Source organism: Lampetra planeri, chromosome 48 (genome assembly GCF_965212315.1).
Source record: "Lampetra planeri chromosome 48, kcLamPlan1.2.h2, whole genome shotgun sequence".
Taxonomy (NCBI): Eukaryota; Metazoa; Chordata; class Hyperoartia; order Petromyzontiformes; family Petromyzontidae; genus Lampetra; species Lampetra planeri.
In genome coordinates this window covers 5,992,968-6,018,205 of record NC_136154.1, presented here as the reverse complement: position 1 = coordinate 6,018,205, position 25,238 = coordinate 5,992,968, and positions in this window count along the sequence as shown.

The following is a 25,238-nucleotide window of genomic DNA, read 5'->3' as shown; positions in this document are numbered from 1 at the left end:
CAGTCACGAAAGCTTTATGCCTATATAGATACAAGTCGCGCCGCCGTAAGTCGGGGATCACCTGCAGCATGTAGTAGTGTAGCGTGTAGTGTACAGCAGAATGTTAAACTTCTCTGGAACCACCACCGTTGCACGTAGCCAACTGCGCTAATCAAAGTGCAGCTCTCGTGTGTTGCGAACAAACCTGCTGGCGTGCCGGGTAGCGTCGTGGTCGTGACATTGGACTTGGCCCTGCAGAGGAAGCGAACGGCGTAGTTGAGGCACAGCGGACTGGCGGCACTCTGGTCGGCGTTGCGGCAGATGAGGCCTACGAGACGCTCGCAGGTGACCGCCTGGCCCAGCGCGGCGATGTCCCGTCCGGGGTACATCACGGCCCGGCACTGCACGGCCACGGGCTCCGCGCAGACGTCCAACCCCCGGCTCCGGATCCGGTCGATCGTCTCAACGTCCCCGCCGTTGTCCGGCGTCGGTGAGTCCACGTCGAACCAGGGCGTCCACTCGTCCGCCGGAGGAGGAGTCTCCGCGCTCGGGGCAGGGAGGGAGGGAGAGGGCGCGGACAGGGCCGTGACGGCCTCCGTCGTGACGCGGCTGGAGCCCAGGCTGAGGGTGGCGACGGGGTGGAGAGTTTGCGGCGAAGTCGCCCCGCTGCTGCTCCGCTTGGCGTCGGTCGTCGCGCTTCCCGGGAGGGAGACCGCCGTGAACGGTGACGTCGGCCTCGTCGTCGTCATCGTCGTCGTCGTCGTCGTTGACCTGGCCGGTGGAGCGCAGAAGAACTTGACGGCGTAGTTGAGGCAAAGCGGCCTGGTCCCGTTCTGGTCGGTGTTGCGGCAGATGAGGCCGACGAGACGGTCGCAGATCACCTTCTGCCCCAGCGTGGCGATGTCCCGTCCCGGGTACATCACGGCCTGGCACTGGACGGCCACGGGCTCCGAGCAGATGCTGACGCCCGTGTTCCTGACCTTCTGGATCGTCTCGATGTCCCCCTCGTTGTCCGGCGTGGGCGCGTCCACGTCGAACCAGCGCGTCCACTCGGCCGGCTTGATGTCGGGCTCGGTGGAGTTCGCATCCTCCGAAGGCGGAGTCGTAACCGGGCTCAATGACACTCCCGGAGCGACGGAAGATGTCGCAGCGGTTGGCCTCGTCGGCGGCGGCCTGGTCACTGGTCCGCAGAAGAACTTGACGGTGTAGTCCAGACAGAGCGGCTTGTTCCCGCTCTGGTCGGCGTTGCGGCAGATGAGGCCGATGAGACGGTCGCAGATCACCTTCTGTCCCAGCGTGGAGATGTCACGGCCGGGGTACATCACGGCCTGGCACTGGACGCCCATGGGCTCCGAGCAGACGTCGACACCCGCGTTCCTGATCCTCTCGATGGTCTCGATGTCCCCCTCGTTGTCCGGCGTCGGCACGGACATGTTGAGCCAGGGCGTCCACTCGGCGGGCTTTACGGTGAGCTCTGTGGACGCCGCAGGAGTGGGCCCGGCCACCGTGGTGGTAGTCTTGCTGAGGCCCGGGGCCTCCGGCGATCTAGAGATGGTCAAAACAATTCAATAAACATTTGGGCTCAGTAGTGCGGGGCACTTTAAAATACAAACTATCTGACTGTAATACAATTACTGCTCAATCATTTCAGCTCAACACTTGGCATATTTAAACAATATACTGTATTTTAATTTTACTTAATGGTACGATTCGTATTGATGAATTCCTCCCCCGATGAAGTACATGAAAATGGAATGACCCATATTGATACATTCAATGCAATACACAGCATGCTCATGCAGATAATCCCAGGACACTTTAAAATACAAAACTCTGACGATAATAAACACGTTCCTTCGGAGTGGGCACGTAGGAACTTGGTTGGACAGCGCATTTGTGCACGACAGACAGACAAATAATCCCTGGTGGGCAGTGTGGAAGCTGTTGTTCCTACCTGTATAAGTGTAGTGTATCGTGTCGTGTACAGTGTCGTGTGTAGGTTAAACGTTGAGTTTTATAAGGGCACCACGGGGTGACCAGCCCCACCCCACCCCACCCAGCCCCACCCTTCCCACCCCCCCACCCAGCCCCACCCTCCCCACCCAGCCCCTCCCTAGCCTCCCCACCCTCCCCTCCCCACCCAGCCCCACCCTCCCCACCAGCCCCTCCCCACCCTCCCCTCCCCACCCAGCCCCACCCTCCCCACCCAGCCCCTCCCCACCCTCCCCTCCCCACACAGCCCCTCCCCACCCTCCCATAAACTGAATCACCTTAAGGCTGTGAATGTTGAAAGAAACACGAGGCAAAAAGATCCGCTTTTTTCCTTTCAAGGCTTCCATTTTATGAATGGAGCCACCCTCCCCCAGTTCCATTTTGTGAATGAAACATTGCCCCTCTCCTCATTGGCCCTAGTCGTGGCGGTGCCCCCCCCCCCCCACCACTAACACCCCCCCCCCCCTCTACCAACCCCAACCCACCGCTCCCATTGGTCAGCGCTCCCGAGCCAATGGGAGGGCTCTGGTGGGGCGGGGCCATGCACGACAGACAGACAGACAAATAATCCCTGGTGGGTAGCAGTGTGGAAGCTGTTGTTCCTACCTGTATTACCACTGGCTAATCATTCCAGCTCCAGGAATGGCTAATTCAAACCATTTATTTTCTTAGTTAATGGTACAACCTGTATTTATATATTCCCCTCCACCAGTGAAAATCATTCAATGGTCTCACCCAGCTTGCGTAATCAATCACGAGGGAGACTCAATCCGGATCAGACTGGTTCGAGTTAGAGCAACCACGTGGTGAGACACGTGGCCATTTATCAAGAAAACCGTTGACGCTTGGCCACCATGACCGGTAGAAGTACGGGAGACCCCTGCACCTATGACTACTCACTACAGGCTACTCCCCCACACCTACAACTTAATTGGTTCCTGGATGGCGGTGGCAAGTGGAGCCGTCATATCTTGAAACTTCATTTCCCAAAGGCCGCAATGTGATAAAGTCGGGTTCCCTTCCTGGAAACCCGTTATTGCCTTAATAGATTGCTTCAGTATAAATGTGTCGTAAAACCCTCCACCACCCGACACAGCCAATCATTCAGGTTTGTCACATAAACAAAACGTGGCAATTCGTTGCTAGTTCAGCAGGCCGGTGTGTGTGCTGGAGAGTAAACCCACTACAACATTTACAATTGTTAATGACAAACCTTACCAACTGGCCGTGCCGGGTGGTGGCGGGTTTAACGACACGTTGAATATGTACGCGATCTAAACCAAAAACAAATTCTATTGTCAGAAATAAATCTATAATGGGTCACGTCTTTGGGAAATGACCCTTCCTCATAGTAACCACGAGATAAGTCGACCACCATAAGTACGTATTTATTTTTCGATTTAAAGCTTTCGTGACTGCAGGGATTCATCATCTTGGTTCTTTCGGTAAAGTCACGTAGAAGGCAAATAATAAAAAGAAAACATAATAAAATAATTCTCGCGACGTTTCGGCCACAACGCAAGCAGCCGTCCTCAGGTGAAGAACAGGTCTGTCGGCAAGACAGCGTCTGAACAGACCTGTTCTTGTCTGTCGGAAAGACAGCGTCTGAATTCAGACGCTGTCTTTCTGACAGACCTGTTCTTCACCTGAGGACGGCTGCTTGCGTTGTGGCCGAAAGGTCGTGAGAATTATTTTATTATTTTATTATGTTTTATTTTGTTTATTTTATTATTTCCCTTCTACGTGACTTTACGTATTTATTTTTTACCGACGCTATACCCCTGAGCAGTTGACTACTCACGCATGACGGGAGCTGCAGACTTAAGCCCGGCGATGTTGGACGAGACGGTTTGACCCTCACCTGTCCGCTGGGGTCGGGGATGATGCCGATTTCAACGACACCGGTGGAGTGATGGACGGCGTCGCCACGGTGGTCAGCTTCGTGGTCGTCACCGTCGTCGTCGGCGGCCTGGTCGGCGGGGCGCAGAAGAACTTGACGGCGTAGTTGAGGCACAGCGGCCTGGTCCCGTTCTGGTCGGCGTTGCGGCAGATGAGGCCGACGAGACGGTCGCAGATCACCTTCTGCCCCAGCGTGGCGATGTCCCGTCCCGGGTACATCACGGCCTGGCACTGCACGGCCACGGGCTCCGAGCAGACGCTGACGCCCGTGTTCCTGACCTTCTGGATCGTCTCGATGTCCCCCTCGTTGTCCGGCGTGGGCGCGTCCACGTCGAACCAGCGCGTCCACTCGGCCGGCTTGATGTCGGGCTCGGTGGAGTTCGCGTCCTCCGAAGGCGGAGTCGTAACCGGGCTCAACGACACTCCCGGAGCGACGGAAGATGACGCGGCGGTTGGCCTCGTCGTCGGCCTGGTCACCGGTCCGCAGAAGAACTTGACGGTGTAGTCCAGACACAGCGGCTTGCTTCCGCTTTGGTCGGCGTTGCGGCAGATGAGGCCGATGAGACGGTCGCAGATCACCTTCTGTCCCAGCGTGGAGATGTCGCGGCCGGGGTATATCACGGCCTGGCACTGGACGCCCATGGGCTCCGAGCAGACGTCGACACCCGCGTTCCTGATCCTCTCGATAGTCTCGATGTCCCCTTCGTTCTCCGGCGTCGGCACGGACACGTTGAGCCAGGGCGTCCACTCGGCAGGCTTTACGGTGAGCTCCGTGGACGCCACAGGAGTGGGCCCGGCCACTGTGGTGGTCGTCTTGGTGAGGCCCGGGGCCTCCGGCGATCTAGAGACGGGCAAAACAATTCAATAAACATTTGGGCTCTGTCGTGCGGGGCACTTTAAAATACAAACTCTCTTGTAATAAAGCTCGTTGAGGCGACTTCTGGAATCCGGTCTTTTATTCAACTTGTATTACAGCTTTCCTTCAAGCTGCTGACAGGCAGCGTGAGAGGGACAGATAGAGAGAGAGACACACTGCCACGTGGCAACCCAGAGCCCCGCTCCCGCGTGGCCCCCTTCCTCCGTTCCCGTTCTGACCACGTGTCGTTCGTCTCCACCCCTATTTAATACCCGGGTCACGTGGTACATTTCCGCCAATCCTCATTAGCCTCCATGGAATATTCCAGGCTCCCTCGTAAGCTCCCGGGACCACGCCCCTGACTCATCTCCCCATTGGCTGTGGCCAAAGCCAGCAGAACCAATCCTCTATTAACAGCTGTCATCTTTCCATTACGTCAGGGCCACACCCCTAGACTTCCCCCCATTGGCTATAAACCAGGACCGGCAGAGCCAACCATCATGACGAGTTGTGATACATCAGTGAGCCGGATATATCCTCACATTACACTCTGACTGTAATAAAATTACTGCCCAATCATTTCAGCTCAAAGCTTGGCATATTTAAACAATATACTGTATTTTAATTTTACTTAATGGTACGATTCGTATTGATGAATTCCTCCCCCGATGAAGTACATGAAAATGGAATGACCCATATTGATACATTCAATGCAAAACACAGCGTGCTCATACAGATCATCCCAGGACACTTTAAAATACAAAACTCTGACGATAATAAACACGTTCCTTCGGAGTGGGCAGGTAGGAACTTGGTTGGACAGCACATTCGTGCACGACAGACAGACAAATAATCCCTGGTGGGCAGTGTGGAACCTGTTGTTTCTACCTGTATAAGTGTAGTGTATCGTGTCGTGTGTAGGTTAAACGTTGAGTTTTATAAGGGCACCACGGGGTGACCAGCCCCACCCCACCCAGCCCCACCCCTCCCATCCCCCACCCAGCCCCTCCCAACCCTCCCCACCCAGCCCCTCCCCACCCTCCCCTCCCCACTCAACCCCACCCTCCCCACCCAGCCCCTCCCCACCCTCCTCTCCCCACCCAGCCCCACCCTCCCCACCCAGCCCCTCCCACCCTCCCCTTCTCACCCAGCCCCTCCCCACCCTCCCCTCTCCACCCAGCCCCACCCCTCCCACCCCCAAATGAATCACCTTAAGGCTGGGAATGTTGAAAGAAACACGAGGCAAAAAGATCCACTTTTTTCCTTTCAAGGCTTCCATTTTATGAATGGATTCACCCTCCCCCAGTTCCATTTTGTGAATGAAACATCGTCTCCTCATTGGCCCGAGTCGCGGCGGTGCCCCCCCCCCCCCACCACTAACCCCCACCCCCCCCTACCAACCTCAACCCACCGCTCCCATTGGTCGGCGCCCCTGAGCCAATGGGAGGGCTCTGGTGGGGCGGGGCCATGCACGACAGACAGACAGACAAGTAATCCCTGGTGGGCAGCAGTGTGGAACTGTTGTTCTTACCTGTGTAGTGCCATAAGAAGGGAGGGGCTGCTGGGGGCTCTGGGATCCTAGGCAGATACGCCCTCGGCGCCAGGCGCTAGGATCCCAGGCACCCCAGACAGTTAAGCCCCTTGGCGCCACCAACAGGGGGGGGGGCTGTGTGTGCTCTGTGGGATATCTGGGGGCGCACACAACCCCACCCCTCGTTGGGGACGAGGCATAAAAGGGCAGCTCCCTGGCCGATCAGGGCCAGTCGCAGCTCAAGACCCAAGACCCACCAGCCAGCTTAGGACCCTGGACCCCCTCGTCCCACTTGTCCTTGTAAGGGCCGGGACGCTGTGAGGGCCAGTGGTGGGACTCTGGGACTCCCGGCTCTATGTCCTTGTAAGGGCGAGTTCCGAGGAAGCCAGAGTCCAGACCCGCACCTTGGCTGGGTCGGGTCAATTAGCCTCCCCTAGTGTAATTGTAGCCGGAGGACCCCAGAGCGTAGCCAGAGTAGTGTATCTAGGCTGTGTACCTAGGCTGTGTACCTAGGCTGTGTACCTAGGCTGTGTACCTAGGCTGTGTACCTAGGCTGTGTACCTAGGCTGTGTACCTAGGCTGTGTACCTAGGCTGTGTACCTAGGCTGTGTACCTAGGCTGTGTACCTAGGCTGTGTACCTAGGCTGTGTACCTAGGCTGTAACAGAGTATCAGGACCATGGAGTGTTGTATTGTAATAAAGAAGTTACCTCTACAAGTGTCTCCGGAACCCATTACACCTGTATTACCACTAGCTAATCATTCCAGCTCCAGGATTGGCTAATTCAAACCATTTATTTTCTTAGTTAATGGTACGACCTGTATTTATATATTCCTCTCCACCAGAGAAAATCATTAAATGGTCTGACCCAGCTTGCGTAATCAATCACGAGGGAGACTCAATCCGGATCAGACTGGTTCGAGTTAGAGCAACCAGGTGGTGAGACACGTGGCCATTTATCAAGAAAACCATTGACGCTTGGCCCCCATGACAGGCAGAAGTACAGGCGACCCCCGCACCTACAACTTAATTGGTTCCTGGATGGCGGTGGCAAGTGGAACCGTCGTACGTTGAAACTTCATCTCCCGTAGGCCGCAATGTGATACAGTCGGGTTCCCTTCCTGGAAACCCGTTATTGCTTGAATAGATTGCGTCAGTATAAATGTGTCGTAAAACCCTCCACCACCCGACACAGCCAATCATCCAGATTTGTAACGTAAACAAAACGTGGCAATTTGTTGCTAGTTCAGCAGGCCGGTGTGTGTGCTGGAGAGTAAACCCACTACAACGTTTACAACTGTCAATGACAAACCTTACCAACTGGCCGTGCCGGGTGGTGGCGGGTTTAACGACACGTTGAATATGTACGCGATCTAAACCAAAACCAAATTCTATTGTCAGAAATAAATCTATAATAGGTCGCGTCTTTGGGAAATGACCCTTCCTCATAGTAACCATGAGATAAGTCGACCACCATAAGTACGTATTTATTTTTCGATTTAAAGCTTTCGTGACTGCAGGGATTCATCTTCTTGGTTCTTTCAGTAAAGTCACGTAGAAGGGAAATAATAAAATAATAAAAATAAAACATAATAAAATACAATTCTCACGACGTTTCGGCCACAACGCAAGCAGCCGTCTTCAGGTGAAGAACAGGTCTGTCGGAAAGACAGCGTCTGAATTCAGACGCTTTCTTTCCCTGAATTCAGACGTCTTTCCGACAGACCTGTTCTTCTTTCCGACAGACCTGTTCTACTGAAGACGCTGTCTTTCCAACAGACCTGTTCTTCACCTGAGGACGGCTGCTTGCGTTGTGGCCGAAACGTCGTGAGAATTATTTGATTATGTTTGATTTTTATTATTTTATTATTTCCCTTCTACGTGACTTTACGTATTTATTTTTTACCGACGCTATACCCCTGAGCAGTTGACTACGCACGCATGACGGCAGCTGTAGACTTAATCCCGGCAAGGTTGGATGAGACGGTTTGACCCTCACCTGTCCGCTGGGGTCGGGGATGAAGCCGATTTCAACGACACGGGTGGAGCGATGGACGATGCCGCCACCACGGTGGTCAGCTTCGTGGTCGTCATCATCGTCGTTGTCGTTGGCCTGGCCGGCGGGGCGCAGAAGAACTTGACGGCGTAGTTGAGGCACAGTGGCCTGGTCCCGTTCTGGTCGGCGTTGCGGCAGATGAGGCCGACGAGACGGTCGCAGATCACCTTCTGCCCCAGCGTGGCGATGTCCCGGCCCGGGTACATCACGGCCTGGCACTGCACGGCCACGGGCTCCGAGCAGACGCTGAGGCCCGTGTTCCTGACCTTCTGGATCGTCTCGATGTCCCCCTCGTTGTCCGGCGTGGGCGCGTCTACGTCGAACCAGCGCGTCCACTCGGCCGGCTTGATGTCGGGCTCGGTGGAGTTCGCGTCCTCCGAGGGCGGAGTCGTAACCGGGCTCAACGACACTCCCGGAGTGACGGAAGATGTCGCAGCGGTCGGCCTCGTCGTCGGCGTCACCGGTCTGCAGAAGAACTTGACGGTGTAGTCCAGACAGAGCGGCTTGCTCCCGCTCTGGTCGGCGTTGCGGCAGATGAGGCCGATGAGACGGTCGCAGATCACCTTCTGTCCCAGCGTGGAGATGTCGCGGCCGGGGTACATCACGGCCTGGCACTGGACGCCCATGGGCTCCGAGCAGACGTCGACGCCCGTGCTCCTGATCCTCTCGATCGTCTCGATGTCCCCCTCGTTGTCCGGCGTCGGCACGGACACGTTGAGCCAGGGTGTCCACTCGGCGGGCTTCACGGTGAGCTCCGTCGAGGCCACGTTGGAGGTGAACGTCGTGATGCCCGGGGAGCTCCCGGTGGCGGTCGTTTCCTGAGTCGCGGGAGTCTTCCTCACCGTGGTAGAAGCCGGAGTCTTGCCAGACACTGGCGAGGGGCTGGTCGACAGCGTGGTGTGCGCCACATCTGGTTTGGTGGGACTTGCCGATGAATGATCGGAGTCTGGTTTGGTCGGACTTGCCGATGAATGATCAGATTCTGGCTTGGTGGGACTTGCCGATGAATGATCGGAGGATGGTTTGGTGGGACTTGCCGATGAATGATCGAAGTCTGGTTTGGTCGGACTTGCCGATGAATGATCAGATTCTGGCTTGGTGGGACTTGCCGATGAATGATCGGAGGATGGTTTGGTGGGACTTGCCGATGAATGATCGGAGTCTGGCTTGGTGGGACTTGCCGATGAATGATCGGAGTCTGGCTTGGTGGGACTTGCCGATGAATGTTCGGAGTCTGGTTTGGTGGGACTTGCCGATGACAACTGAGCCGCTGGGCTTGTGGGAGCAGCCGGAGTAGTGGAGGTGAGGTCTCTGCACTGGTGGACACCACTCACGCAGTCGCTGCAAGAGAAGAGAGAGAGAGAGACGGCACTCAGGTTAGAGCATCCACACGCACTTAGTCTGTGGGCAATGTTAGAGAATGGTACAATGTTAGTCTATGGACCATGTGAGTCTATGGACCATGTCAGTCGATGGTACAATGCTAGTCGATGGTACAGCCTGTGTGTGAATCGCTGACCATGTCTTGACGACGGCAACATCACCGCTGGTGGTGGTGGTGGTGGCGACGATGACGTTGGTGGCATTGTGTTCGAGGCGGACGTTGTCCACGTAGCAGGGGCACTCACGCAGCGCCACACAGCGGTGGGCCTCCTCGTCCCAGTAGGGACGGGCCTTGACGCAGCGCGGGTAGCAGCCTGTCAACAACAACAAACACAACAACATCAACAACAACAAACACAACATCAACAACAACAACCACAACATTAACAACAACAATAGCGAGGCACTAACGTAGCGGTGTGACTCCTCGTCCCAGTAGGGGCGAGCCTTGACGCAGCGCGGGTAGCAGCCTGTCAACAACAACAACATCAACAACAAACACAACAACATCAACAACAACAACAAGCGGCAGTGTAGCGGTTAGCGCACTGCGCTATGAACCCGGCGACCCGAGTTCGATTCCCGCTCACGGCCAACACCAGTGACGATTATCTGAACCGGTCCCGAGCCTCCCCTAGGTCGACTCAGCCTCAAATGAGTACCTAGTGCGATGTGTAAACATGGCCACTGGGGAGACAAAGGCGGCCGGGCGTGTTGGCCACCCACCCCCTAGTGTGCCTTCATAGGTGCTCGCTAACAGCACTTGCCCCGACAGTCTGTTAAGGCTATACGGGGGATCTTTGTCTTTGTCTTTGTACATGAGCGCGTGTGTGTGTACGTGACTGTGTGTGTACGTGACTGTGTGTGTACGTGTGTGTGTGTACGTGTGTGTACATGAGCGTGTGTGTACGTGTGTGTGTACGTGTGTGTGTGTGTACGTGTGTGTACGTGTGTGTGTACGTGTGTGTGTGTACGTGTGTGTACATGAGCGTGTGTGTGTGTACGTGTGTGTGTGTGTGTACGTGTGTGTACATGTGTGTGTACGTGTGTGTGTGTGTACGTATGTGTGCTCATAGGAGGTGCACCGCACCACGTGGGTTGCAGCCTGCAAACACCACCACCAACAACAACAACAACAAATACAACAACATCAACAACAACAACCGCATTGCACCGTGGGGCACGGGTAGCAGTCTGGCAACAACAACAACAACCGCCATTCGCCAATAATTGGCGGTGACGTCACCACGAAGCTTGTGCCAGGATAGGTGTGCTTTGAGGCCTACACTTGAAGTGTTGAAGGTTCGCTGCTGGCATGGGTGCCCTGGTGTGCCAGGCTAGGTGCAGGAGGAGGAGGTCATGGGACAGACCCAGCAGGTGCCATGGGTTGATTGCTGTGCCAGGCTAGGTGCAGCAGGAGGTCACGGGACAGACCCAGGTGGTGCCATGGGTTGACTGCTGTGCCAGGCTAGGTGCAGGAGGAGGTCACGGGACAGACCTAGCAGGTGCCATGGGTGCCCTGGTGTGCCAGGCTAGGTGCAGGAGGAGGTCACGGGACAGATCCAGGTGGTGCCATGGGTTGACTGCTATGCCAGGCTAGGTGCAGTTCACGGGACAGACCCAGCAGGTGCCATGGGTTCCCTGGTGTGCCAGGCTAGGTGCAGGAGGAGGTCACGGGACAGATCCAGGTGGTGCCATGGGTTGACTGCTATGCCAGGCTAGGTGCAGTTCACGGGACAGACCCAGCAGGTGCCATGGGTTCCCTGGTGTGCCAGGCTAGGTGCAGGAGGAGGTCACGGGACAGACCCAGGTGGTGCCAGGCTAGGTACACTTTGATTCCTCGTGAAGTGTTGAAGGCTCACCGCTGGCAGGACACGAAGCCACTGAGAGCTATGATGGACTCTGACATCATCGAGATTGAAAACGGATTTCTTTAGAACTGCCTCTTGTTGTGTTTAGTTTGTTGTCCTTTTCCCGCCCCTCCGATTAGCGCGGTTGGCTACGTACGCTGTGAAAGATGTTTAACATGCATACAATACACGGGACAGACCCAGCAGGTGCCATGGGTTGATTGACTGACTGCCAGATGCACCACCTGTGCCCCCTACTGTGCCAACTTGCTGTGTTTTAGCTGCCCGGCGCTCCGCTCGTTGTTGTGAGCGTCGCTCCTCCACCCTCCGTTGTTGCTGGAGGGCGACTGCCTCCAACTTCCCGGTAGCGTCCTTCACGAGCCTCCTCCACAGAGGCCGATCTTGACACCGCTGGTACCAGTCATCGGCAAGTCCACTCAGCTCCACATCCTCCTGTACCACATCACTCCATCTCTTCTCTAGCCAATGCCGCGCCCGTTTAGCCCCCTTGATCCGGCCAAACAAAAGCTGTTTAGGCATGTGGTGGCTGAGCATGCAGGCTACATGACCCAGCCAACGCAGCTTTGCCCGCCTGAGGAGCTCACCGATGGGACTTTGCCCAGATCTTTCAAGGATTTGTGAGCTCCTCACACAATCCAGCCTGGTTAAACCCAGGATGGATCGTAGGCAGGCCAGCCTAAATGTTTCCAACCGGCAAAGATGCTCCAATAGGGGGGTCCACGTTTCCCAAGCGTAGAGAAGGGAGGGCATGACTGTGGCTGAAAAGACCTGAAGCTTCGTGCGGAGAGACAGACCAGGTAGCTTCCACACAGCATTACGCAGCCGATGAAAAGGCAATGCCGCCTGACTGATTCGAAATGAGTACTCTGCTGTCAAATCGGAGCTGGCCATGAGCACACTGCCCAGGATATGGAAAACTCCCCACTCTCTCAACAGCTGCCCCATCACCAATGAGGAGCTGAGGGAGGGGAGCGTTTGATGATACAAAATGCTCAGGCAGGGAGAGTGGGTGCGCGAGTGGGTAATTGGGTGAGTGAGTGGGTGACTGATTGACTGAGTGGGTGAGCGAGTGTGTGGATGGGTGAGTGAGTGGGTGGATGGGTGAGTGAGTGGGTAATTAAGTGGGTGGGTGACTGAGTGAGTGGGTGACTAAGTGATTGAGTGACTGAGTGGGTGAGTGAGTGAACGAGTGACTGAGCGAGTGACTGAATGGGTGACTGAGTGGGTGATTGAGTGGTTGAGCGAGTAGGTTAGCGAGTGACTGAATGGGTGACTGAGTGGGTGACTGAGTGGGTGAGTGAGTAGGTGAGCAAGGGAGTAAGTGAACGAGTGACTGAGCGAGTGACTGAGTGGGTGACTGAGTGGGTGAGCGTGTAGGTGAGCGAGTAGGTGAGCGAGCGAGTGAGTGGGTGAATGAGTGGGTGAGCGAACGAGTGACTGAATGGGTGACTGAGTGGGTGAGCGAGTAGGTGAGTGGGTGACTGAGTGGGTGAGTGAGCGAGTAGGTGAGCGAGTAGGTGAGTGGGTGACTGAGTGGGTGACTGAGTGAGTGAGCGAGTGAGTAGGTGAGCGAGTGAGTGAACGAGTGACTGAGCGAGTGACTGAGTGGGTGAGCGAGTAGGTGAGCGAGTGAGTGAGTGCGTGACTGAGTGGGTGATTGAGTGGTTGAGCGAGTCGGTTAGCGAGTGACTGAATGGGTGACTGAGTGGGTGACTGAGTGGGTGAGCGAGTAGGTGAGCGAGTGAGTAAGTGAACGAGTGACTGAGCGAGTCACTGAGTGGGTGACTGAGTGGGTGAGCGTGTAGGTGAGCGAGTAGGTGAGCGAGCGAGTGAGTGGGTGAATGAGTGGGTGAGCGAACGAGTGACTGAATGGGTGACTGAGTGGGTGAGCGAATAGGTGAGTGGGTGACTGAGTGGGTGAGTGAGCGAGTAGGTGAGCGAGTAGGTGAGTGGGTGACTGAGTGGGTGACTGAGTGAGTGAGCGAGTAGGTGAGCGAGCGAGTGAGTAGGTGAGCGAGTGAGTGAACGAGTGACTGAGCGAGTGACTGAGTGGGTGAGCGAGTAGGTGAGCGAGTGAGTGAGTGGGTGACTGAGTGGGTGACTGAGTGGGTGAGTGAGTGGGTGACTGAGTGACTGAGCGGGTGACTGAGTGGGTGACTGAGTGGGTGAGCGAGTAGGTTAGTGAGTGAGTGAGTGAATGAGTGAATGAGCGAGTGACTGAGATGGGGACTGAGTGGGTGAGCGAGTGACTGAGTGGGTGAGCGAGTAGGTGAGCGAGTGAGTGAGCGAGTGAGTGAGTGACTGAGCGAGCGAGTGAATGAACGAGTGACTGAGCGAGTGACTGAGTGGGTGAGCGAGTAGGTGAGCGAGTAGGTGAGCGAGCGAGTGAGTTGGTGGGTGACTGAGTGGGTGAGCGAGTGGGTGAGCGAGTGACTGAGTGGGTGAGCGAGTAGGTGAGCGAGCGAGTGACTGAATGGGTGACTGAGTGGGTGACTGAGTAGGTGAACGAGTGAGTGAGTGGGTGAGCGAGTGGGTGAGCGAGCGAGTGGGTGGGTGGGCACCGCTCACCCTCCAGCGTGTTGAGCTCGCTGCTCAGGTTGCCACCGGGCGCCGTGGGGCAGATGGCGGAGAGGGCGCTGCAGGCGCTGTAGTGCCACGTGCACTCCCCCTCCTCGTTGTAGAAGTCACAGAACATGGCTGGGAGGAACCACACGCACACACAGTTACACGCAAAGACAAAGATCCCCCGTGTAGCCTTAACAGACTTAAGGGGCAAGTGCTGTTAGCGAGCACCTATAAAGGCCGGCTCGGCACACGAGGGGTGGGTGGCCAGCACCACGCCCGCACGCCTCTGTCTCCCTAGTGGCAATTTTTACTACACACCGGTCCTGGGGAGGCCCAGGACCGGTTCAGATAATCGTCACCGGTGTTGGCCGTGAGCGGGAATCGAACCCGGGTCGCCAGGTTTGTAGCGCAGCGCGCGAACCGCTGCACCACCGCTCCCCACAGTTACACACACACAACAACAACAATCGCCATTCATCACTAAGTGACGGTGACATCACCACGACGCTTGTGCCAGGCTATGTGCACGTTGAGGCCACGTAAAGTGTCGAAGGCCCGCTGGCAGGAGGTATCTGGGCAGACCCAGGTGCCACGGGTCGACTTACTGAGATGACTGGCTGATGCACCACCTGTGCCCCCTACTGTGCCAACTTGCTGTGCTTTAGCCACCCAGTGCTCCGTCGTTGTTGGAGGGCGACTGCCTCCAACTGCCCAGTAGCGACCAGGTCAATAAAGCAGAGATGTAGGTCTTGTTGGAATTCCCTACACCTCTGCTGTAGCAGACGGACTGAAAATATGGCATCTGTGCAGGACCGCCCTTTCCTGAAACCGCATTGGGGCTCCGCAAGCCTCTCCTCAGCGTGCCTAGCAAGGCGATGTTGAATAATCCTTGCCAGGACCTTTCCCGGCACTGAGGAGTGAGATGCCCCTGTAGTTGTTACAGTCTGTGCGGTCCCCCTTCTTAAAGAGGGGGACCACCAGGGCATCCTTCCAATCCTGTGGAACCCGTCCAGTCGTCCAGACTGTTGTTATGATGTCATATAGGGCAGTCTGTGTGTGGCGCATTAAGAATGGAGCACTCTTTTAATTATTTCCTTGTGCAGCAAGGGAGTGGTGAATGAGTGGGGGGGGGGGCGAGTGGGGGGGGGCTGGTGCGTGTGTAAGTAGGTGAGTGAGTGAGAAGGTGAGTGGGGGGGGGTGTGAACGAGTGGGGGGGACGGTGAGTAATTGGTGGGGGTGGTGAGTAATTGGTGGGGGTGGTGAGTGAGTGGGGGGAGGTGAGTGGGGGTGTGGTGAGTAATTGGTGGGGGTGGTGAGTGAGTGGGGAGGGTGGTGAGTGAGTGGGGGGTGGTGAGTAATTGGTGGGGTTGGTGAGTGAGTGGGGGGGTGGTGAGTAATTGGTGGGGTTGGTGAGTGAGTGGGGAGGGTGGTGAGTAATTGGTGGGGTTGGTGAGTGAGTGGGGAGGGTGGTGAGTGAGTGGGGAGGGTGGTGAGTGAGTGGGGAGGGTGGTGAGTAATTGGTGGGGGTGGTGAGTGAGTGGGGAGGGTGGTGAATGAGTGGGGAGGGTGGTGAGTGAGTGGGGGGGTGGTGAGTAATTGGTGGGGGTGGTGAGTGAGTGGGGGGGTGGTGAGTAATTGGTGGGGTTGGTGAGTGAGTGGGGAGGGTGGTGAGTGAGTGGGGAGGGTGGTGAGTGAGTGGGGAGGGTGGTGAGTGAGTGGGAGGGTGGTGAGTGAGTGAGGGGTGTGGTGAGTAATTGGTGGGGGTGGTGAGTGAGCGGGGAGGGTGGTGAGTGAGTGAGTGGGGGTGGTGTGTAATTGGTGAGGGTGGTGAGTGAGTGGGGGGGTGGTGAGTAATTGGTGGGGGTGGTGAGTGAGTGGGGGGGTGGTGAGTAATTGGTGGGGGTGGTGAGTGAGTGGGGGGGTGGTGAGTAATTGGTGGGGTTGGTGAGTGAGTGGGGGGTTGGTGAGCGAGTGTGGGGGTGGTGAGTGAGTGAGTGAGGGGGGTGGTGAGTAATTGGTGGGGGTGGTGAGTGAGAGTTGATGTGGTGAGTAATTGGTGAAGGTGGTGAGTGAGTGGGGAGGGTGGTGAGTGAGTGGGGGAGTGGTGAGTAATTGGTGGGGTTGGTGAGTAATTAGTGGGGGTGGTGAGTGAGTGAGTGAGGGGTGTGGTGAGTAATTGGTGGGGGTGGTGAGTAATTGGTGGGGGTGGTGAGTGAGTGAGTGAGGGGTGTGGTGAGTAATTGGTGGGGTTGGTGAGTAATTGGTGGGGGTGGTGAGTGAGTGAGGGGTGTGGTGAGTAATTGGTGGGGGTGGTGAGTAATTAGTGGGGGTGGTGAGTGAGTCAGTGAGGGGTGTGGTGAGTAATTGGTGGGGTTGGTGAGTAATTGGTGGGGGTGGTGAGTGAGTGAGGGGTGTGGTGAGTAATTGGTGGGGGTGGTGAGTAATTGGTGGGGGTGGTGAGTGAGTGAGGGGTGTGGTGAGTAATTGGTGGGGTTGGTGAGTAATTGGTGGGGGGTGGTGAGTGAGTGAGGGGTGTGGTGAGTAATTGGTGGGGGTGGTGAGTAATTGGTGGGGGTGGTGAGCGAGCGAGCGAGGCTCACGGCACATGTCGGGAGTCCTCCAGTGCACACAGACGCCGGCGTCGCGGCAGGCTCGTGCGTACGCGGCCACGGCCGTGCACACACACTCGCAGTCGCCGCCAGCGTCGCACGCGCACGCGTCATGCACGCACGCCTCCAGGTACGGCACGTGGTACACCTGGGGACGGTGGACACGGGGGGAGGGGAGGCACGGGGAGACACGGGAGGGGGGGGACGACACATGGGGAGACACGGGAGGGGGGGGACGACACATGGGGAGACACGGGAGGGGGACGACGACACATGGTGAGACACACGCAGACACGGAGAGGTACGCACGGGGAGACACGGGGTGGGGGGGACGCGATGGACAGACACGACGGGGAGGGTGGTGACACCACGGGGGAGAGACACCACGGTGAGACACGGTGATGGGGGTGTGGCGGGGTGGGTGGGGTGGGGTGCGCCGGGTGGGTGGGTTGAGTTGGAGTGGGGCGGGTGGGGTTGGGTGGATAGGGTTGGGTGGATAGGGTGGGCGTGGTGGGATCGGGTGGGGCGGGTGGGGTGAGGTGGATGGGGTGGGTGGGTGTGTTGGGGTGGGTGTGGTGGGATCGGGTGGGGCGGGTGGGGTGAGGTGGGACCCTGTAAATCCGACCTCCCTCCTTGCCGCCTCTGACCCACCTGCGCGTGGCACTCGGCGAAGACGTCGCTCCCGATGACGGCACAGCGCCGCTGCGCCCACACCTGGCGGTAGGGGTTGGCGCGGCACGGATCCACCACCACCGCCGCCGACGCCGTCGAGCTGGAGGACGAGGAGGAGGAAGAGGAGGAGGAGGGAGGAGGAGCGCCGGCTGCCCCGCACGGCGACGCACGCCAGCCCTTGGCTAGGGCCGCAGCGGAAGCCACTCGGGCCCCGTCACGGCCCACGAAGTCGTCCGAGACGTCCCCGTTGTTGTTGCCGCACAGGCCGCACACGCGGCCCTGGTGGGGGGGAGGGGGGGTAAGGGGAGTGCAGTGAGTTGGGAGAGGTTTGTTTTTGAGCTCATTGATATTGGCTTGTCCCTGCTCTGATCTCACATCATCATCATCAACATCATCATAAACATCATCAACATCATCATCATTAACATCATCATCAACATCATCATCAACATCATCATCATCATTAACATCAACATCATCATCAACATCATCTACATCATCTACATCATCATCATCAACATCATCATCATCATCAACATCATCATCAACATCATCAACATCATCATCTTTTTTTTTTCGATTTAAAGCTTTCGTAACTGCAGGGATTAATCTTCTTGGTTCTTTCGGTAAAGTCATCACGTAGAAGGGAAATAATAAAATAATAAAAATAAAACATCACAAAATACAATTCTCACGACGTTTCGGCCACAATGCAAGCAGCCGTCCTCAGGTGGAGAACAGGTCTGTCGAGAAGACAGCGTCTGAATGGTTGTCTCTGCTCTGATCTCTGATTCAATCTCTCTGGTTGTCTCTGCTCTGATCTCTGATTCAATCTCTCTGGTTGTCTCTGCTCTGATCTCTGATTCAATCTCTCTCTGGTTGTCTCTGCTCTGATCTATGATTCAATCTCTCTGGTTGTCTCTGCTCTGATCTCTGATTCAATCTCTCTCTGGTTGTTTCTACTCTGATCTCTGATTCAATCTCTCTCTGGTTGTTTCTACTCTGATCTCTGATCGAATCTCTCTGGTTGTCTCTGCTCTGATCTCTGATTCAATCTCTCTCTGGTTGTCTCTGCTCTGATCTCTGATTCAATCTCTCTCTGGTTGTCTCTGCTTTGATCTTTGATTCAATCTCTCTCTCTGGTTGTCTCTGCTCTGATCTCTGATTCAATCTCTCTCTCTGGTTGTCTCTGCTGGCTGATGTTGCTGCTGCTGGTGGCGCCCACCTGGTACGACGCCGGCAGGGAGAGGGTCAGGCTGGTCCTGCGGTCCCACGTGAGCGTGAGTCCCACCGCCGTGGACACGACGAGGTAGACGCCGCGTGTCACCACGGTGTGACGCCGCTCGGGAGACGTGGCGACGGAGGAGCCGACGCGAGACACGGAGTAGTTCCCGTCGTGCAGATAGATCTCCACATCCTACAAAGATGCACACGGACACAGCGACATGGACACAGCGATACGGACACCAAGTTAGGCCCATAGCCTGAGTTAGGCCCAAAGCTTGAATTATGCCCAGACAAACAGCCACAAGGCCGGAGGTATGCACGGTGCGAAAGAAGGTCAAGCTATATACAAACAAGGAGCATGATTTAGGCCCAAAGCCTGAATTAGCCCAGACAAGGATCCTGAGTTAGGCTCAGAAAAGGAGCCTGAGTCAGCCCCAGAGACTGAGTTAAGCCCAGACAAGGAGCTTGAGGTAGGCCCAGACAAGGAGTCTGAGTTAGACCCAGAGTGTGAGGTGTGCTACAGTGCCGGCCTTCACAGGTGCTGCTACTCGTGACTAACAGCACTTTGCCTGAACAGCCTGTTAAGGCGATATGGCAGTTTAACACGTAGGCTTTCGCGACCAAACACAGTTAAACTGCGATTTAAAGCTTTCGTGACTGCAGGGATTCATCTTCTTGGTTCTTTCGGTAAAGTCACGTAGAAGGGAAGTAATAAAATAATAAAAATAAAACATAATAAAATAATATAATATAATAAAACATAATAAAATAATATAATATAATATATTTTATTATGTTTTATTTTTATTATTTTATTACTTCCCTTCTACATGACTTTACCGAAAGAACCAAGAAGACAGTTAAACTAATTCACCCCCCCTCCCTCTGTCGCCTGATGATGTTAGTTGTAATTATCGGTGAAACGTCATGGTAGTCGAATTGTAAATGTTGTGGGTTTACTCTCCAACACACAACCAGTTAGTGCCTTACTAATAACTAATTGTCATATTTTGTTTACGTGACAAGCATCACTAATTGGCTGTGTCAGGTGGTTGCGCGTTTAACGAGTCATTTATATTTACGGATCTAACCCAACAACCTCTATTCTGGATTTTTTGTACCAGTTGAAAGGGTAAAAACCTACTACTATATTTTGCCACTGGTAAAAGAGATGTCTCATAGTGTAAATGCTTACCCCGAGCTCTCAATACTCTGATAGTGCACTGTTTTTTGAGTTGTACGCCTTATGGCGTCATCTGGTCCAACACCAATGGAGACTAGGCTCTAAGAAAAGCTGTCTCGGGTGTGGACCAATCAACTTTAAGGACAGTGCATATCATTATCGTTATCAGAGTTGTTTCTTTTTGTTTGCATTTTGACTGCTTGTGTTGTGGTTATTGCAAACATGATGCCTTGTATAAAGGTGTCAATTTTTGTACCAGTTTAAAGGGTAAAAACCTATTACTATCTATTCTGGATATGTGTGCGTGTCGTCTGAGTATGTCTGAGCATGTCCCACAGTGGCCCTCACCTTCAGGATGATTTTGACTGCCCGGGAGCAAGTGGTCCCAGACGTTCCGCACGGCAAGTTTTCGGTGATGACGCGGAACGTGCCCTGCTGCTGCTGCTCTTCCCCGCAGTAATCCTGAGAGACATTTAGACGCATGCAAAGACACGCACACACACGAACACGCACGCAGATGCCTCAAACACAGCTGACAATTCCTGAACGGGTGGCAATGCTTGGCTCAGTTCGGCCCAGACACAGACCCTGAGTAAGGCCAGAAACAGAGCCTGAGTTAGGCCCAGATCCTAAATTAGGCCCAGGCACGAAGCCTGAGTAAGGCCAAAAACAGAGCCTGAGTTAGGCCCAGATCCTAAATTAGGCCCAGACACGGAGCCTGAGTCAGGCCCAGACACAAAGATAGCTTGAGTTAGGTCCTGGTACACAGTCCGATTAAATTAAACTTTCCAAAAGCAAAAAGGGTCCCACAGACATAACTGCTCGACCCAAGCCCTTAATACTTTGATACTGGTATTGTCCTTGTGCTGTTCCCCTTTTGGCATCATACTCTGATCTAACACTGGCGCAGAGACACACGGCCATAGAGGAAAGCTCCAGATCTGGCGCAAGCCAATCGGTTACAAGGACAAATGCGTACAGTGATTGTCAAAGCGTGTTTGTTTTCTACCACTACGCGTGGTTAGGCAGACATGACGGCGCCTTGCAGTCAACAACAACAGGTGTCGCTGTTCGGCGTTTGAACACCTCCTGTATCCCCGCCAGTAAGAACGGGTTAAAGGGCCCCAGTTTGACATGTAGGCTTTCACGTCCAATATAATTAATTTGTTGCGGGTAAAAAAAAAATCCCCATTACATTTTTTTCTGTCGTCTTGACAGCGCTAACAAAGGGTCACGGTGGAACGCTCCGCACGCTAGCGCGGCGATCCGTGCAGGCACTGGTGCCTGCGGTGTTAGAGTCCCAGTCGAATCGCCGGATGGCACAGTCCTCGTACCGCCGGCTCGGTCGCTCGCCCAGTCGCTCGCCCCTCACCTGAGCCACGACGTACTCGCAGGAGCCGTCGAACACAAACTGGCGCCCGTCGAAGGAGCTGTAGTGCCCGTCGCCGAACACGGAGCACGTGGAGAGGCAGGGCTGCTGGCGACGCTCCTGGCAGGCCCACTGGCCCCCACGGCACGTGCTGTGACACGCGCAAGCACGCACACGACAACAAAAGACAAAGATCTCCCCCCACCCCACCTTCTCGTGTGTGCGTGTGTACGTATTAAACTAAACGATAAACTCACTACTTGCCACACTTGGTGGTGACGGTGGTGATGATGATGGTTATATTGGTGATGCAACCATCACACTCACCACTTCTCACACTTGCTGGTGACGGCGATGATGGGGGTGGTGACGATGATGATGCCACCACCACCACCACACTCACCACTTGTCACACTTGCTGGTGACGGTGATGATGGGGGTGGTGACGATGATGCCACCACCACACTGACCACTTGTCACACTTGCTGGTGACGGTGATGATGGTGGTTATGTTGGTGATGCCACCACCACCACACTCACCACTTGTCACACTTGCTGGTGACGGTGATGATGGGGGTGGTGACGGTGATGATGGGGGTGGTGACGATGATGATGCCACCACAACACTCACCACTTGTCACACTTGCTGGTGACGGTGATGATGGGGGTGGTGGTGATGCCACCACCACCACACTCACCACTTGTCACACTTGCTGGTGACGGTGATGATGGTGGTGGTGACGATGATGATGGGGGTTATGTTGGTGATGACGCCACCACCACACTCACCACTTGTCACACTTGCTGGTGACGGTGATGATGGTGGTTATGTTATGTTGGTGATGCCACCACCACCACACTCACCACTTGTCACACTTGCTGGTGACGGTGATGATGGGGGTTATGTTGGTGATGCCACCACCACCACACTCACCACTTGTCACACTTGCTGGTGACGGTGATGATGGTGGTTATGTTATGTTGGTGATGCCACCACCACACTCACCACTTGTCACACTTGCTGGTGACGGTGATGATGAGGGTGGTGACGGTGATGCCACCATCACCACACTCACCACTTCTCACACTTGCTGGTGATGATGATGATGCCACCACCACACTCACCACTTCTCACACTTGATGGTGACGGTGATGATGGGGGTGGTGACGGTGATACCACCACCACCACACTCACCACTTCTCGCACTTGCTGGTGACGGTGATGATGGTGGTTATGTTGGTGATGCCACCACCACCACACTCACCACTTCTCACACTTGCTGGTGACGGTGCCACCGCTGCTGTAGGAGCGGCCATTGCGGCTGCAGGGACAATCCCGGGAGGCCACGCAGCCCCCCACGCCATCCGCCAGCAGACCCCGGGGACACCCACAGCCCGGCTCACAGCGCACACTCAGCTACGGGGAGACACGGGGAGACACGAGGAGACACGGGGAGACACGGTGAGACACGGAGAGACAAGCAGAGACACGGGGAGACAAGGAGAGACGCGGGGATACACGGGGAGACACGGTGAGACACGGGGAGACACGGGGAGACACGGTGAGACACGGAGAGACACGGGGAGACACGGGGAGACACGGTCAGACACGGGGAGACACGAAGAGACAAGGAGAGACACGGGGAGACAAGGAGAGACACGGAGAGACACGGGGAGACACGGAGAGACACGGGGAGACACGGGGAGACACGGTGAGACACGGAGAGACACGGGGAGACACGGGAAGACACGGTCAGACACGGGGAGACACGAAGAGACAAGGAGAGACACGGGGAGACAAGGAGAGACATGGAGAGACACGGGGAGACACGATGAGACACGGAGAGACACGGGGAGACACGGTGAGACACGGAAAGACACGGGGAGACACGGGGAGACACGGTCAGACACGGGGAGACACGAAGAGACAAGGAGAGACACGGGGAGACAAGGAGAGACACGGAGAGACACGGGGAGACACGGAGAGACACGGGGAGACACAGAGACACATGGGGACATGGGTAGCCGAGTCGGGGAGCCATGGTTGTGGTCATGGTGGTGATGGTGATGATGGCGACGTGGGCGATAGTGACGGTGATGGTGATGATGGCGATAGTGACGGTGACGGTGATGTTGGCGATAGTGACGGTGATGGCGATGATGGCGATAGTGACGGTGATGGCGACGATGGCGATAGTGACGGTGATGGCGACGATGGCGATAGTGACGGTGATGGCGATGATGGCGATAGTGACGGTGATGGCGACGATGGCGATAGTGACGGTGATGGCGACGATGGCGATAGTGACGGTGATGGCAACGATGGCGATAGTGACGGTGATGGCGACGATGGCGATAGTGACGGTGATGGCGACGATGGCGATAGTGACGGTGATGGCGACGATGGCGATAGTGACGGTGATGGCGACGATGGCGATAGTGACGGTGATGGCGACGATGGCGATAGTGACGGTGATGGCGACGATGGCGATAGTGACGGTGATGGCGACGATGGCGATAGTGACGGTGATGGCGACGATGGCGATAGTGACGGTGATGGCGACGATGGCGATAGTGACGGTGATGGCGACGATGGCGATAGTGACGGTGATGGCGACGATGGCGATAGTGACGGTGATGGCGACGATGGCGATAGTGACGGTGATGGCGATGATGGCGATAGTGACGGTGATGACGACGATGGCGATAGTGACGGTGATGGCGATGATGGCGATAGTGACGGTGATGGTGACGATGGCGATAGTGACGGTGATGACGACGATGGCGATAGTGACGGTGATGGTGATGATGGCGATGGTGACGGTGATGGCGATGATGGCGATAGTGACGGTGATGGCGATGATGGCGATAGTGACAGTGATGGCGACTTGGGCGATAGTGACGGTGATGGCGACGATGGACGATAGTGACGATAGTGATGATGGCGATAGTGAAAATGGTGACGGTGATGGCGACGATGGTGACGGTGACGGTGACGGTGATGGCGACAATGGCGATAGTAGCGACGATGGTGACGATGGTGATGGCGACGTTGGCGATAGTGACGGCCACTCACGCAGGGGGTCCGCGTGAGCTTCCCTTGGCACGACGGGGCGCACCCCACTCCCTGTGCCGGCGTCGCCTTCCCCGTGCAGTTGTAGCGCACCAGCGGAGCGGAGCACGTGCCTGTGACGTCACAACAACCACCAGCGAGTAGTGATCTCACCACAGCGACGTGACGTCATAACAACAACCACCAGCAGCAGCGAGCAGTGATGTCACCACGGCGACGTGACGTCACAACAACAACCAGCACCAGCGAGCAGTGATGTCACCGCAGAGACGTAACGTCACAACAACAACCACCAGCAGCGAGCAGTGATGTCACCGCAGAGACGTGACGTCACAACAACCACCACCTGCGAGCAGTGATGTCACCACGGCGGCATGACGTCACAACAACCACCAGCAGCAGCGAGCAGTGATGTCACCGCAGAGACGTGACGTCACAACAACCACCAGCAGCAGCAGCGAGATGTGTGTACGTGTGAGTGTGTGTACGTGTGTGTGTGTACATGTGTGTGTGTGTGTGTACATGTGTGTGTGTGTGTGTACATGTGTACGTGTGTGTGTACGTGTGAGTGCCTGCACCGCACGTCCTCACCGTTGTCCACCTGTGCAGGTCTCTCACAGTCGAGCACCCCATTCTGACACGTGCTGCACACACACAGCACACAAGCAACACGTTAACTACATGCTAACTACACACTAGCACAACACACTAACTACACACTAACACAACATGCTAACTAAACACTAACACAACACGCTAACCACACACTAACACACACACTAATACAACACAGACACACACAACACACTAACACACACACACACACTAACACACACACTAACACACACACACAACACACACACTAACACACATACAACACTCTAACACACACACACAACACACACCACACACTAGCACAACACACTAACACACACACTAACACAACACGCTCACCACACACACAACACACACA